The sequence below is a fragment of the Aptenodytes patagonicus genome, chromosome 5 (assembly GCF_965638725.1).
Source record: "Aptenodytes patagonicus chromosome 5, bAptPat1.pri.cur, whole genome shotgun sequence".
NCBI classification, from domain to species: Eukaryota; Metazoa; Chordata; class Aves; order Sphenisciformes; family Spheniscidae; genus Aptenodytes; species Aptenodytes patagonicus.
In genome coordinates this window covers 59,459,686-59,475,107 of record NC_134953.1, presented here as the reverse complement: position 1 = coordinate 59,475,107, position 15,422 = coordinate 59,459,686, and the positions used below count along the sequence as shown (strand labels likewise).

The window sequence follows — 15,422 nt, the reverse complement described above, 5'->3', positions numbered from 1 at the left end:
TCAGTCTAGAATCAGAAAAAACAGATAGAGAATACTTGGATAAATTAGATGTTTTCAGATTGCTCCTGTCAATTCTTTAACCTCTGAGGAAGTTGTTCAGTCCCAGTCAGTCTCAGGAGTGAGAGCCACTGTCTTTGTGTACTGATGGGGGTAGGCCTAGAAAATTGGGAAGAAAAGGGAAGGGGGGAGAAAAAAAAAAGGACATACGTAAAGCCTGTTAAAAAGAGAAGTGCCAAGGAATTATACCTCAATCTGCTTGACAACAGATAAATTATTTGCAAGCAGCTGGAAGATAACAAGGAGATAAATAGCAAGCTAAGATGGTTTTGTCAAGAGCAAATCCTGTCACACCAATCTCCTTTCCTCTTACAGCAGTTTATTGAGTCTTGCGGAGAACATGAGATGACGTATCTTGAGTTCATGTAAACTTTTGATGTCACATCTCATGTGCCATTCCTACAGTTCATCTACAGACAGAGGGTCTTTCTTAGTGAAACTAGTATAGTGTAAAGGCAGGACTAGAGTAATTGCATGCCGAGGATGGCTCTCGGGGTTTGCAGGGAAAATGGAAAGCCTCTAAATAAATGGAAAGCATTGGGCCCAGTGGTTTGGTACTTCTGGTAGCAACTTGGGAAATGGAATAGCAATTGTGCTGGAGGACACACCAGTGGGAGGGACTGTGAGGGTATTGGCAGGCAGGCAGGTTTTAAAATGATCTTGCTAAACGGGAGAAATAGTCAGAAGAAATATGATGAAATGGAGTAAGTGCAATATATTAAACTTCTAAAGAAGTAATCACCTGTATAAATTACAGAATAGGAATGTGGTTAGGTTGCAACTCTTCTAAAACGATTTGGGAGTTTTCACGGAACAGAAATTGAGCAGAGTCAACAGTGGCGTACTGTGAGGAGAAGGCAAACATTGTGTTTGGCTGCATCAACAGCAATAGAACCAGCAGGGTACAAGAAGTCGTCTGTCCCTCTGCTCAGCATGGGCAAGACCTCAACTGGAGGAATACTGTGCCTAGGTTTGGGAAGCATATCTTGGGAAAGGTATGGATCAGCTGGAGAAAGTCCAGTGAGAACAGCAAGAATCATCATGGAGCTAAGAAAACATGACCCATGAGGATGAATGAACAGAGGTTGTTGCATCACCAAAAAGGAGAGGAAAAAAAAAAAGGCAGATATTATGACTTGTTAGTACATAAGCTGTTACAGGGAGGAAGAGAACAGCTTATTCCCAATGGCAGTGATTGCTAGGACAAAAGATATTTGGCTTAATTCACAGCAGAATAGATTTAATTTAGATATGAGGAAAAAAATTCCCAGGGTAAGGAGAAGAAAGCTCTTCACAGTCTTGGGAAGCTATGAAGTCTGTGTTGTGACAGGTCTTTAACAAGAGATTAGTTTTACATCTGTTAGGGTTTGAGGAGGGAGATGGCAAGCAGACTCTGTCACATCTATTTTACACTGGTTAACCTGGTGACTCTAAAGGAATCCTAGAGAAACTAGCTTTCCTAGGCTTCATTTAGTCTTTGTGAATATTTCCCTCAGCTATTTCTTCAGGCCTTTACAAATATACACATTAATTAAAGCAATAATAGTACCATACCTAAATTGTTTCTCACCTAGGACCTGATGGAGTATAAAATATTTTTTGATATGAAAGCTCACAGACAACAAACGTTATTCAGACCTAAACTGTATAGTACATGATCCTGAAACCCTCTTCTGTCCTTGCTCCCAGGACTTCTTATAAAAGGAAGGGAGCTTCTGCACTGCACGTCTCTCTTGCATGTTGGGGGAGGACAGCAGTGCTGTGGGTGGTATTCACCTGTGGCATTTCTCTAAAAGCCTATTAGGCTTTCCTTGTAACAAAGTACATTTTTAGTTCTGTCCAAGGAGATGACAAATATGTCTACTTTATTAATCACGAGTCACTTGAGAACAGCAAAACATCAAACATTTTGAAAGGATTGAGTATGTCAGAATCTCTAATGTTTTTCTGTATCTGTGTAATAGTCTTTGATTCACTTCTGACTTCCCAAGTAGTTCAAGTCTGCCAAGAAGCCTAATCACTCAACACCAACCCACAAAACCGAATAGACTTAGGTTCACTGTCATTTTGAGTTAATACATCAGTGATGAGTCTAGTCCAAGAGCAGGAAAAAAAAAAATCCGTTTTCCAAAGTTGTGTGAACCATTAAGAGGGGTAGCTCTGCTGGGACTAGTTTACATATAAGTTAAATACCAGATATGAGGGGTTGTCTGTACTGAAAAATAAGTAGTCTGTCGTTATACAGAAAACAGAGGCCTGTTTCTCTATGTACATGTGTCTAACTCACAATTTAGGCCCCAAAGGATGTGTCTGTTGAAAAGAGGAGGCTGAGATTGCCAAGGAAAAAAAGGCATGCCCTGCTCAAATAACAAGTATTACTCTACCCTTTCTCCTTCCTCCTTCCCCCCAAAATACATATATACACATACTGCCCCCCCTTTTTTTAATACTCAGTTTTTTACTCAAATGGATTGAACTGTAATCTCGTAAGTCTGAGTGCTATGTTTAGTTTTTCTTCCATCCATTGGAGACCCCGGCATGTTTTTTTTGCCACGGTAACTTCCATCTAACATCACCCTCATTGTGAAGTCTGCTGCTGCTCACTGTTCTGTAAGGATCAAACTCAGGCTTTTAATATTTATTAATTAGACTTTAGGTGAAAAGTTTTGTGTCGTGTGTAATGGTGTCAGTCAGTTGTGCCAGAATCATGCTATTTTCCAGGATGCAGAATGCCTGAATTTTATAGAATCCTCGTAACGCTGCTCAAAGGGACTTGGGGTCACCTAGTCCAACCTCCTGCTTGGAGTGGGACTGTTTTCCCTTCTGTTGCATTATGCACATGTGCTCTACTTCTCTCGGTGGGTTTTGCTGTTTTTCTTACAGTAGTTCCTCAAGGCCTTGTTAAGCTGCACATGATGCAAAGACAGTTTTTGTAGGCCGCCACTCCTGGTAAGCTCATGGCCTGGGTAATAAAGCAGAGAGAAAGGAAACATCCAACATAACTTGCCTGAACAGAGCTGCAGTTTAACCATTCCTGGTTCTCAGTGCCAGCCTCATCTCTTGCCCTAACTGCTCATAAACACGGTGGCCATTAATATGAAACTTGCACATCGTTTATTCAGATGCGTGTGTATGTATATAGATGCTACACTGGGGAGCATTGCAGAGGTGTTTGGGTTTTTCTCCTAATTCTGAATGTTTTTTTTTCTTCTGCACATGGAAGGAACCAGCTCACCTACAGTGTATACAGTCATTCCAGGGGGCACCGCTAACAATTTTTAGGTTTTTCTTCCCCTTTTATTATTGATCTATAATGTATCCAGTTTTTCAAATACTGCTTGAATGTAGTTCATTCTCACGCAGTGTCCCATAAAGGCAGTGTTAACCGCTTCTAATGCAGGAGTGGAGTCCGACCAGCTGCAGTTTTGTTGAGTATTTATCTGTAGCCTTTGCTGGGGAACTCTGCATGGCATTGTCACAAAGGAAGGAAAAGGCACTTCGTCAACAATAAATAGATACTTGTTCATAATACCTTGTAGTGGTAAAAACCACACCCAAACCTGATTTCTGATATTTGTCTGAAAGGAACCTGAAAACGAATATACATAAGATCAGTGAGGTTAGTGGGCTTTCTCTACAGCTGTCATGGAAGCACACTTACTATGTTATATACAGCTATGGGAAAGTTAATACTGGAACAGTTTTCAACAAATTGGGGTGAAACTTTAGAGGAAAAACATCAAAATCGATTCTGTGGTTTGTTTTTATTTAGGGAAAATGAAAACATGTTGAAGTTAAGAGGGATGATCTTTTGTGCACGTACATTTGATTTGTGTTACTAGCAGGGCAAGGGGTATTATTTAGAGTAACGCAAAGGAAGACATGACTATAAATAGGAGGAGGGAAATGCAGACAAGGAAGCCTAAGCTAAATTTCAGAAGCAGTTTCCTAAGAGTAAAATCTGTTGGACTGAATAATCTTGCAAGGGAGGTTATTGAAGCTACATTGCTTGAGATGTTTAAATTGGACTGGGCAGAACTACAGGGGAATATATTTCTGGCAGCAAGTCCTCCTTGGCAGTGGATTGGATGTACGGGTTGGTCCAGGACCTTGGGAAGTCAATGGGAGTCTTTCAGCTCGCTCTGGATCAGACCTCTGCTGACTGAAGATGTCGCTTCTGTTTCTGTGATCTCAGTCATGTTTAAATGTCTGTGCAGATTTTCAGGTTTCCTAGACTGGAGGAGGGGACGAGTGGTGGGACCACATTTGCCATCATTCTTTAATTATCTCAGACTGCTGCCTGTAAAAGCTGACTTAGAGAGTATTATTTTAATACGAGATTAAGAGAGATTCCCCTTTTGAGATGGGAATGTATCTTCTTCCCCTCCTGGATTTTCATAAACATATTTTTAACCTACATCTATTTCATTACTCTTACAGTTGCAAGATTTTTCTGTTTTTTTTCTGTTTTTTGTGTTTCTCTACTTAATGCCAAGTCCCTGTAATGTGAGCCTTGTTGGTGGTCTTGAAAGAACCCCAAATATAGATTTGGTTGATAATGTGTGATGTAAATACAATTAGTAGCGTGTGCTTGCTTGTTTGTTTGTTTTACTAACGGAAAAAGGTCTGCAGAAAAATAATGCATACCAAATTCAGGTCACAGGAAGGAACTATGATATATCCTTAGGTTTGTTACCTCAGATCGTGTAATTGCTCTTAGTCTTTAAATTCCAGAGCAATAAAGAGCAGTATTTTTAGTCTCACAAATTTAAATAACACAGTATGATCCCCTGATATTGCTAAGTCTCTGTGGGAAAGAACTGTGGCATATTGTGTTTTTTCTCCCTCATTTCCCTGCCATATGTAGTTAATAGAATAATAGTTGCTGGTATGCCTATGCCTAGATGCGGCTACCACACTGGAAGAAAGTTTCAGGGTGTTAGGCTTTTGCAGTTCACCTATCTCAGCAAATCAGTTGCTTAAACAATGGAGCAAGTTCTTCACAGCTATGTGAATCCCTTATGCTGGCACGTGGCAGTCTGCCTGCCGCTTAGCTTGTTGGCATAAAAATCTGTTTCTTAGGTATTTAAAGATTTCCTCTTTGAAATTAGCTTTTGTTGAAGTTTATATAAGTCTTTGGTATTAGAGCACTCCTTTTTTTTTATTCCTTTTCTCCATTAAGAAAAATTACTTAAATCTATAAAACCATATTTGTATTCCTAGAATTGTTTGGAAAAATAGCAACTGTTTTTTTGTTTGTTTGTTTGTTTGGTTTCTTTGTCATCCTCTGAGCTTTGGAACCATTGACACTTTACTACTTATTTCTGCAGTAAGTGGGAAGACACTTTTTCAGTCATTGCACAGCATGCTGCAGCTGCACAGAAATGGAGACAGCTTGAACTCTTCTTCTGCCTTGCCCAAAATCCACAGGGCAGATTTGTGGCCACCATTTTGGATCCTCTCCTGAATGTGAATTCTTTCCCACAGCTATTTAAGCCTTTCTAAATGTGTTTTTCCATTGGAAGGACACATTTGGGCATTAAACATGCGCTTAGAGTGTCGTCTTAACTGAGTATAAAGGAGAGGAAGAAAGTATTTTAAATGGGCACAGCAGACTCATTTCTTCTTTCCCTGGGGGAAGCATCCTCTTCAGAAGGCTGTGTGTGTGCATACCCCCGGCTGGCACTCAGGCACTCCGCTTCAGGGGAAGCAAAAAACTCTTCAGTGGACCATGCGTCGGTGCATTGGATTGCCAAAATTTTACTGAAGTGAGCAAAGTGAAGGGTTGTTCAGAGTTTCAGCCTAGGAAGGAAGCGTTGTTCAGAGGCAGTTCTCTTTCTGTGCAGGTATTTGTTTGCTGACAGCGCAAGGAGGGATGAAGAGGGTTAATAATCATCCATTTTATTAAACACTACTGCTGAACTGAACCTATGCTGCCCTTCAAAGCACTGTGGTTTCCATATTGGTTTTTGGTTAAGACACAGTTTTTTCCTATCCTCTGGTACTTACGCAGTTTTTATCACTGTAGATACCCCAAAGCCTTACGATCTTTGACATCATTTTCCTCATTACATTCCTTCTGAGGCAGGCAAAGACTGCTATTCCCGTTGTTCACTTGGGAAATGGAGACATAGACAGGCTAAATAACTTTGTCTAGGATGACACTGGACAAAGAGATAATTACCCAAGATTCAAACCTTGAGCTCTCCTTGCTCAGATGGGTACTGTCACCTTCAGGCCACTTGCACGGGGGGGGGTGGGGGTGGCAGAACTGTCGGGGCACGCATATTTGTACGGGCATAGTGGAAGCTGCTGGTCACACTGGTATCAGAGAGTCAGTGTCATGCTAGATACTGCATCTTGGTTTTATACTCAGGGTGTCAAAACACTAGCAGACTCCCAGCATCCCCACTGCTATCATTCTCCACCCAGTTCTGTACTTCCAACCCCTTATTTTTGCCTTGTAACATGATTTTGCTCCATGCAGTGTTTCATTGTCAAAACATTTGAAGCCATGAAATATTTCTGGCATGGTAGAAAAATGTAAGGGGACACAAAAACCCAAAGGTCCAGAGCACGTGCATTTCTCCAGGTCCAGTCTGGCTTGTGGGAGCCTCTGGATTCCCAGTACCATTGGCTCCCACTTAACCAGTCCTTGGTTCTGCCAGTCTGGTGTGTCTCCTTCTAGCTTGTTACTCCTACCCGGTGTGCTCTGGGTGATGATGAAGCCGTCTTTTTCTATGTTCCTCTAAGATACTTCCCTGGAGTTTCTCCCATTTTTTTCCAAGCTGTTATCATCGATGAACAGCAGTTTGTCAGCCTGTGGCAGCAAAGCGGTGGTGGTGGACGCAGGTGAAGAGGATGAAGGAATGCTTTCGTCTCCTGCCACCTCTTATCCAGGTGAAACCACCTCTTCCTGCTGGCATCTTACTGTGTGAAGGACAAGGACATCCAAACTGTGTGAAGGACAAGGAGCTCAACCCCATTCCCTTTCAGGGTGGGGTTCAAACTCTAGTTAAGAAATCCTCATTCACATGTTTAGTAAACAAATTGTTTGGGTTTAGTTTTTGTTGCCCAATTTTTAAAAAAATCTGATTTTAGTTGGAGATCTTGAATTTACAGCAACTGTAAATTTGTTTAAGAAATACTTCAATGAAGAAAGAATGTCCTCAGGTGAGGAAACCAATTTTCTCACCTGCTCTAACTGTAGCTGCTTAGCATTCAGATGCTACTCTCTTGTAGTATTTGGTCGTGTCACAGGTGGGACAGTTCAGCGGTATAGCCTTGAAAAAATCCAAACCAGCCCAGCAGTACTTTTAGCAGGTACTTTCCCTGACACTGTTGCTAAAGTGCCAGGTACTTGATTCAGCTTTTAAGTATGACATAGCAAAAAATGATGAGATACAGTAAAGTATAACCATAGACATGAGTTAGTGTTTATAAAATGCTGCATTTTATGTTTTTTAATCAGCTGCGCAATACTTAACATGCAGCATGAACACCCTATTCCTCCATAGGGTGTTCTTGGAGCAATTTTTTCATGTACTTTGGGTTAACTGTTCCTGTTTTGAGCACTTTGTGTTTGACATGTCCTGTTCTGCAATGAAAAAGCAATGAATTATTTCCAACTAGTTATAAGCTGCTCTTATTCTGTCAACACAGAGTAGAAATCCTGGTTGTCTTTCTCTGTGACAAAAATTTTCACACTTTCTGCAGTTAATGTAATTGCAAACGCTGCCAGATAATGGCCTGCTTTCTGGGCACGGGACTGAGAATGTGCATATTATCCCATATTTTAAAGTAATTGGCCTGTACATGTTACAGAGCTTGGAACTTAATTTTGGAAAGCAGCACTGCTTCTTGGCAGTACTTCTTGGCACCAAGCAGTGTGCATTTTTGTCCGAGGCAGCTCTGTTGAGCAGCATGAAGAGGGTTAATGCTGATAACACTGGAAAAGTCTCCTGGCTGCGTGGCGGGGGAATTGACCTAGCCTGGCTGAAACAGCGGGGAACTAATAGAAGTTTTCTGCTCTATTCAGAGCAGGGTAGTCAAGCATCTGAACTTCCCACCAAACTTTGTTTTCTATTGTACTTTTGATGCCAGCTTTCTGTAGCATTCAGCACTAAAACACAAACATTTGCAACTCCATCCTTCCAATTCTGATTATACAGCATTTAGTCTTAAAAAAAACCCAAACAACCAAACAACAAAACTGTAACAATGCTTGTCTTATTTAAACAGACTGTTTGGGGGAATTGAGCTTTGCTATTTACAACTAAGAACATTCAATATGTTTCAGAATAGAGTATGTAAATAAATAGAGCGCACTTAGGCTTGTATGCTGAGATAATGCTACTGAGTTAATCTTATCTCAAGTTTTCTTTAGAAGTAAAGCTTCTAAGTTTTGATTAGGATGAATGTCATCTTTATCTCTCTTTAAAGCACCTATCGTATTGCGGCTCTATGTAAACAGCGAAGGCAGCGGACCTAATTTCTGCTGTCAGCTTCTCACTGTAGTCTGAGCAGTGCTGTTCACTTAGTTCAAGTATTTTACATGAACGTCCCAACAAAAGAGAAAAAATTTCACTTTCAAGTTAATGAAGCCCCAAGCTCGTTTTCCTTTGTGACATTTCCCTTTCTTATTTTTTTCTCAGTACCCACTTTGCTTTTGCACATAATTTTTATTTTTAAACAAAAGTGCATGAAGAAATTTGCTATAAATTTTATATACATATAGAGATGAGGATTAATTGTCTGTATACTGCAAATACACCATTGGGTGGATTGCTAGACTTTATATATTGCAAAAATTTTGTACATCCATGCCTAGATATGGAACAGTGTGTAGCACATGAAGTGCAGGAGCATTCCGCCTCTGTGAGCGGGACAAGAAGACAGCCACTCTGTAAAATGTATATTGTATCTGGATCTACGGGTAACTCTTGACCTAGCCCAGACAACTGATTGACATAATGAACAGGGGGTATCTGAGCTTAAATACTTGGCAGAAACAAAACTGCCTTGTCTTGACTTTCTGTGATCCCTCAGTTGGAGTCTTTTCAAAAATCATAAGGATGGAGACCCTGTGTTGAAAGACTGTCTGGTAAGATATTGTTGAAAAGAGGCAGGGGGAAAACAGTTTCTGAAGAATTTAGAGCCCTGTTGATCTACTAACCCCATTGAAAAGACTAGCTGAAGCAGAAAGTCCCAAAAGGGTTAAGTGGAGGCAGGTGTTCAATGGACATGATAAACTATATCCCTTTCAGCTCTCAAGAAATATCTTATTTCTGCTGTGGGATGGAGATAGCAATGACTCTGTGCACCTCTTTATACCTAAATACTTTCTAAGGACCGATTAAGTTTCCCTGATACCTGTTAGAAATACTGTCTTAAAAAAAAAAAAAAGAAAAAGAAAAAAGCTTTCTTCTGAGGGACAAATGCTTACTGATTAGATGGTGGTGGATTTTTTTTTTTTAATATAAGGAAAAGTTAATTTGTTTGATAGCAGCAGATATTTGTGTACAGCTGTCCCCAAGCAATTCTTGTGTGTCTCCCGCTGTAATGAAGGCAGTTCAGGTCTCATGCTCTGAGCCAGTGCAGCCATGCAGCTTTCATTGGCTGCTGTGAAATGTTTAGTATGAAGTGTGGCCCTACATCCATGATGAGACTGTATCCCTTCCAGATGAGCAATATCAATATACTAGTTTGCAGTGTGTTTGAATGCATGTCAATAGGAGCGGTTATTTTAGGCTACAGAAAGCTTATTTTGAAGTAAGGATGATAAAAGAATTTCCTTTTTGTTCCTTCCCGCCCCACCCCACCTAGACAAGCTCCGATTCCTGTGCTGTCCTTCTCTTCTAGAGCAATGTACAGAATCTGGGCTACCTCATCCATCTGGGCTGCATTCACTCTTTCTGTGCTTACTTTACACACAAGCTGATTTCCTTTGTTTCCTTGTTCTTCCCCTGTTCCAGGCATGGCAAACTGAAGGAGTTGAATTCAGGCTTGTGAGGGCTTCTCTCTTGTTTCTTCTCTGCCATTAACATGTTTCTCCTAGTTTTACTGGACATCCTGAGAAGGTTGCCAGATGACATGTATGGAAATACTGATGAGGTTAATGGGACATCAGGAGAAATATTAAAAATCCTGATTTATATTGGGACATCTGGCAAATCTTCTTTCCAGAACCTCATTTGGTCTGTAGGTGAACCCTGAAAATTCTTAAAACTTCATAGGATGTGCTTGTACACTGCGGGATCTACTCTATCCTTCACAGCATTGTCCCCCCCCTCCATGGCGAGTATTTGGTGCTGTGTACCCAGAGCCACAGCTGATTTTGGACAGAGCTTGTTTGGACTTCATCTGGCACGGCACATTAGTTTATTTCTGTTATTTTCCTCTCCCCTTCCATTTCTCCAGCACTTTTAGGGTTGGTTGCATTTAGTTTTTCTTTCTTGTAGTAGGCCTGGTAAAAAGTAATACAACATTTTAAACTTTTAAAAAATGGAGGGGTTGTACAATTTTTAGAAGGACTTACTAATTTTTTACTTGGTTTTGTGTAATTTATTTAAATTTGAAATATTATTGCACATGTTAGCATGAACAAAAGATTCCAGGAATTTTTCATTTACCAAAATGAATTTTAATTTATCAAAAGCTCCTGACATCTTGAGGCAAGCACGATGCGTTCTTTGTGTTTCAGTCTAATGCTGGCTCCCAGCCATGAAGCTGTGAAGGATCGTTTACACCCGAGGCCTCTTGTAGTTGGAGGAAATCAATCTTGTCTGATACAAAATGCCTGAGCATTGGAGGCATGTCCATCTTCAGGAACTTCAAACTCATTCCCTTCCTTTCAGGGATTTGGCTTGAAGGCAAAGGCTGAACTCTCTTCTTGTCCAAGAAAAATGAACAAGCCTTTTAAAGATGCTTTCTCCTCTGACTGGATGTCTATTGAGCTGGAAGATTTTGACTTGTCCCTGGAGTGGGGAAGATGTGGGTGGCCTTCAGCAGAGATGAGGCTGCTGAACAATGCGGCCATTGTTTGAGCTCCTACAGGAGGTAGCAGAGTGTTGCTTTAACATGGTGGTTCTGTTTCTGGTGGGCTGGTAATATTAAGGCATTGCTTTTTGTCTCGTAATTATAACAGTATTAGCTAAAGTTTTCTCCCTTGCTAATATTAATTAATCAGTAATGTTGATGGGATAGTATTTGGGTTACTCTCTCTTCGTGTGCGAGGGTAGGAATCTATAATAAGTGTGGAATCAGAAAACAGGCGTTTTCCCAGGGAATGAATTTGAGGTAGCAGCTTTTGAATGTTCTCTGCATTATGATTAAAAAGGAATAATAACACCAACAAAAATCAAACTGCCATCTTGGGTCTCATAGCCCATTGCACTAGCGTGACTGAGGCACTGGTTTCTGCAGCTGATGATACCCAGGGACCCGATGTGGGTAGCTGGCATTGTAGTCATGTCCTAGTGACTAGATACCCCATGTACAACAGGGGCTGGAGTAAGAATTCAGCTGGTCTTTGCAGAGTGAATTGGCTCAGGCCTTCTGTAGTTACTCCCTTTTCTCCTTTTTTTTTATTACAACATGTTTGATTTGGGAAATGATTTAATACAGACTTCTGTTTTCTAGTTGTAAATTTTCTCTGCTGTTATTTGGGGGAGAACTGTTGTGTTCTCTGCTCAGGAGATAGGAAGACACCTGACTGAAGGCCTCTGTGGTTGAAGCCTTTATTTTTTTGAGATAATATGCAGTTTGTTCTGTTTCTCCACAGCTGCTTTTTGGAAAAAGTCTAATTCCTTCAAGTTGGTATTAAAATGAGCAAATAAGAAGTCTGTTTTCTCTTTGCTGGCTTACATAGCATTTTACCTTATAAATCTTCTGTTTGAAGCATGTGGAATCTGGACCAATATCCACGGTGACACGTTATGCACACATTGCACAGCTGTAAGTCTATGAGAGGTGAAATCTGGATGTCACTGAAGTGCATGCAAAACTCTGGTACGCAGTGGGTCTGAGATTTCATGTTTCCTCTCCAAAGTTCTGCTGGATGAATTGCTCGATGCTGGGTTTTGGGGGTGTTGGGGTCGGCTTTTTTGTTTGTTTGGGTTTTGTTTTTCAAATAAGGTAAGACTAAGCAGCTGCTGCTGCTGGAGTCATTCAGAATGAGTCATAAGGGGGTAGAGATGGAAAATATTTTTAAATAATTGCAATTTGATTAAGAGAAACATACACATAATTTTGAGGTGATTCAGGGCACGATGAATGTGTGGCCCTGCTTTCTCAGATGTACAGAGCCTGTACCTTTCTCTAGAGCGTGTACAACTAAAGATGCTCTGCATTTCTGCGAAGTATTCAACCCCTGCATCCCCTTCACAGAGAATGCAGTGCACATGGTGTTACGTTCAGCGGGGAGGAAAGGAAGATTTGCTTGAGGATTATGCTGCAGGAGGGCTGAAATCAGAGCAAAGGGCTTACTGCTAAAGGTGGGATGCTTTGCTCTCCCAGGAGGGCAACAGGCTATAGGCATTAGAATTGTGCTATTTTTGTTACTAGCTACAATTCTTGGTCTTGCAGAATTATCTGGACTTTGCTTCAGCTCTCGCGCTGTGCTTCCAGACTCTGTCATGTTACGTTACTGAAGGAAAGCTCGGCGTCTGGCATTGCCACCTGGAGAGGAAAGGCGACAAAGACTCAGGCTGTTTCTTAGGAGAACTCAGCCTGTTGCTTTCTGTCATTGTGGCAGATCTTCATAAACCCTAATCTCTGTGACTGGGGACAAAAGTAAGAGAACTGAACAATGAAACAGTTGTTATTAAATTTAATTTATTACATGCAGACATGAGAGGGCAGACTTGATAATGTGCTTCCAATATGTTAAGGAGCTGCCTTCCTGGAAGGCAATAGTTGTTCCTGTCCACTGAGATTAGGACTAGCTATGGTCTTAAACAACAGCAAGGGACATACAGACCGAACTGTTAGTTAGATGATGGAATAGCTTTCATGGAATTGCTGTTATTCATGGTCTTTAAGGATGTTCAGCTACTTGTGGTACAGCTGATCCTGCTTTGAGCTGAAGGGAGGGAAGAGGCGATGTCTCCAGCACAACCTCAGCTCTGCTCTGTGTAGCACCCTTGCGAAGATCTACAGAATGGGAGTTGCTGTACTTAGAATGGTGGAAATAAGGTTGCAGAAAATACAGGTTTGTTAGATTTCCCTTAGCAAAAAGGTGAGGATCCTCATCTCTTCTCCAGTGATTGTACTGCTCATTTTTGTTGGACCCGCTGTTGAAGACCATGTCTGCAGGGTAACTGATGGCTTTTCTTTGAGTGGGGAGTCACTCAACTGCAGACTCATTTCTCTTTGCCTGTTCACTAAAGCGGTCCTCTGAATTGTTACAGTGGAGGTTGTGTCACAGTGCCGCCTACCACAGCTTTTTCTTCTGCTATTTATTTTCCAGAAGAAAACAATGGATAGAGTGGATAAATGAGCAGGAACATGAACATCAGCATTGAGTTAAATGAACAGGGACTGATTGTTTTTTCGCTGTGCTTGTGTCAGATAAGTTGGGCAAAATGTCATGGCACGTGGATCTATTCTTTTCTTCCTGCCATTGGCAAATGTCCCTGTCACTTGCCTGTCTGCAATGCTGGTTTCATAATAATAATTCAAAGAACTTGCATGGTGAGATTGCAGTTTTTAAAGCATGTTGCAAATATTAGTTGAAGCTCATAGCCTCCAAATGGTAGGTAAGCCCTGGCCTCTTCTCGTTGCAGCAGAAGTAGAGCAGTGACTTGGCAAGGGCAACAAAAGAAGTTATTGTTAAAAGCAGCACAAGAAACTAGAGGCTGCTGGCTCAAAAGCCAGTGCCCAGACTTCCAGGCACATGACACAATCTACCAACATGCAGCCTGGTTTTAGCAGTTTTAATGTCAAGCATATATCATCATTAGTCTCACTCCAGCAGCCTATGTATTTTCCTTTTCTTTATTTTCTTCCTGAAAGCTGTGAGCAGCTCCAGTAATTCTTGAGAATAAATCTTATTTCATCAAAGCGAGTGCCTCGTCAAAAGCACTGTTTATCTTCGCAGCTCTGTCTGGCCTTTAATGCTTGCAAGGAGTCAGGAGTGGCTGCATTGTGCTTCCTGACCAGATGTACAAATAGCAATCATGTGGGCACTCGGATGAGGCACATTCCTATCATTATTTTGCAATGATATGATCTATTAAGCTACTACGACAGTCGTTGTTTGTTATGTTGATTCATAACTTTATTCATTCCCAAGGAGCTCACTGATTTGATAAATTCTGTCAGGAGCACAGTGCTGTGAAAAGAACTAGTAAGCACATGTAATTCAAATGACTTCCAAATAAAAATCAAGCAAACGCTTGATTATGAGCAAAGACTCATAGCCTCTTTGGTGCTTTTCTGAGTACTTTTTCCAATGGACTTTAACTGTGAAGATTTAAGTGATAGAAATGCTGTAATTATCTGCATGTCTATGTAAAGATGAAAATATGCAAACGATATTAAATGTCATGCAGTGTGGTTTTTGCTGGTGGTGTGTCAATGGAAAAAAAAAATAGTTTTTAAAGGTAGTATTTTAAAGTGGTGCTTCAAATGAAATGAATGACATCGTTTTGAACTTTTTACCTAATACTGCTACGAATAATGCTGAAGACGATGATAGCAGGGTTACTACCTGTACTTTTCCTTATTTTTTCAATTAAAAAAAAAAGTGATAAGAATTATGAAATTCACAGAATAACTTGGACATGCCTCTTTCTTGAAATAAAACAAATTGAGACTTCTTCAGATTGAGAATTTTTTTTTTACATCATTCAAATTGAGATTTCAATTTATAAGAATGTGTTTTTGTTCATATCACTTGATCAATTTGTTATTACAGATGCTTACATTTAATTATTAACCATTGCGTATGGTTTACTTGTAGGTTGTTTGTGTAAATAAGCATAACTAAGTCCAGATCTGTTATTAATTACAGATAAGTTCTGTGTAACACACACAGCTTTGTATGACCCAAGAGTCACAAAATCTGCATGTGTTATGTTCAGCTTGATGGGTTTTTCCTCACTTTTATACGTTGTTTCTTTTCATTTGTACAAAAAGGAAAATGGATAAAGTCAGTTAATGCCCAACTTTTGTGTTCAGGTTGAGTGACTTGCTGTAGATGGTTTAAAGGGAACGTTAAACATTGAGGGTTTTTTATGCCAGGAAAGTACCTCTTTATTGTAAAATAAGACATGATGGGAAGGAATGCTCCTTCATTTTTTATAATTTGCACAGTGGTACAGAAATCGTTGTTTAGTTTTCTTTTGAGGTCAGACTGAAGTACA

General features: G+C 40.4%; 1 protein-coding gene across 1 annotated transcript in view; it reads left to right on the top strand.

Moving 5' to 3' along the window:
- The window catches only part of ROR1 (receptor tyrosine kinase like orphan receptor 1), a 185,740-nt gene that overhangs the window by 23,746 nt on the left and 146,572 nt on the right, over positions 1 to 15,422 (top strand). The gene's annotated exons all lie outside the window — the stretch shown is intronic.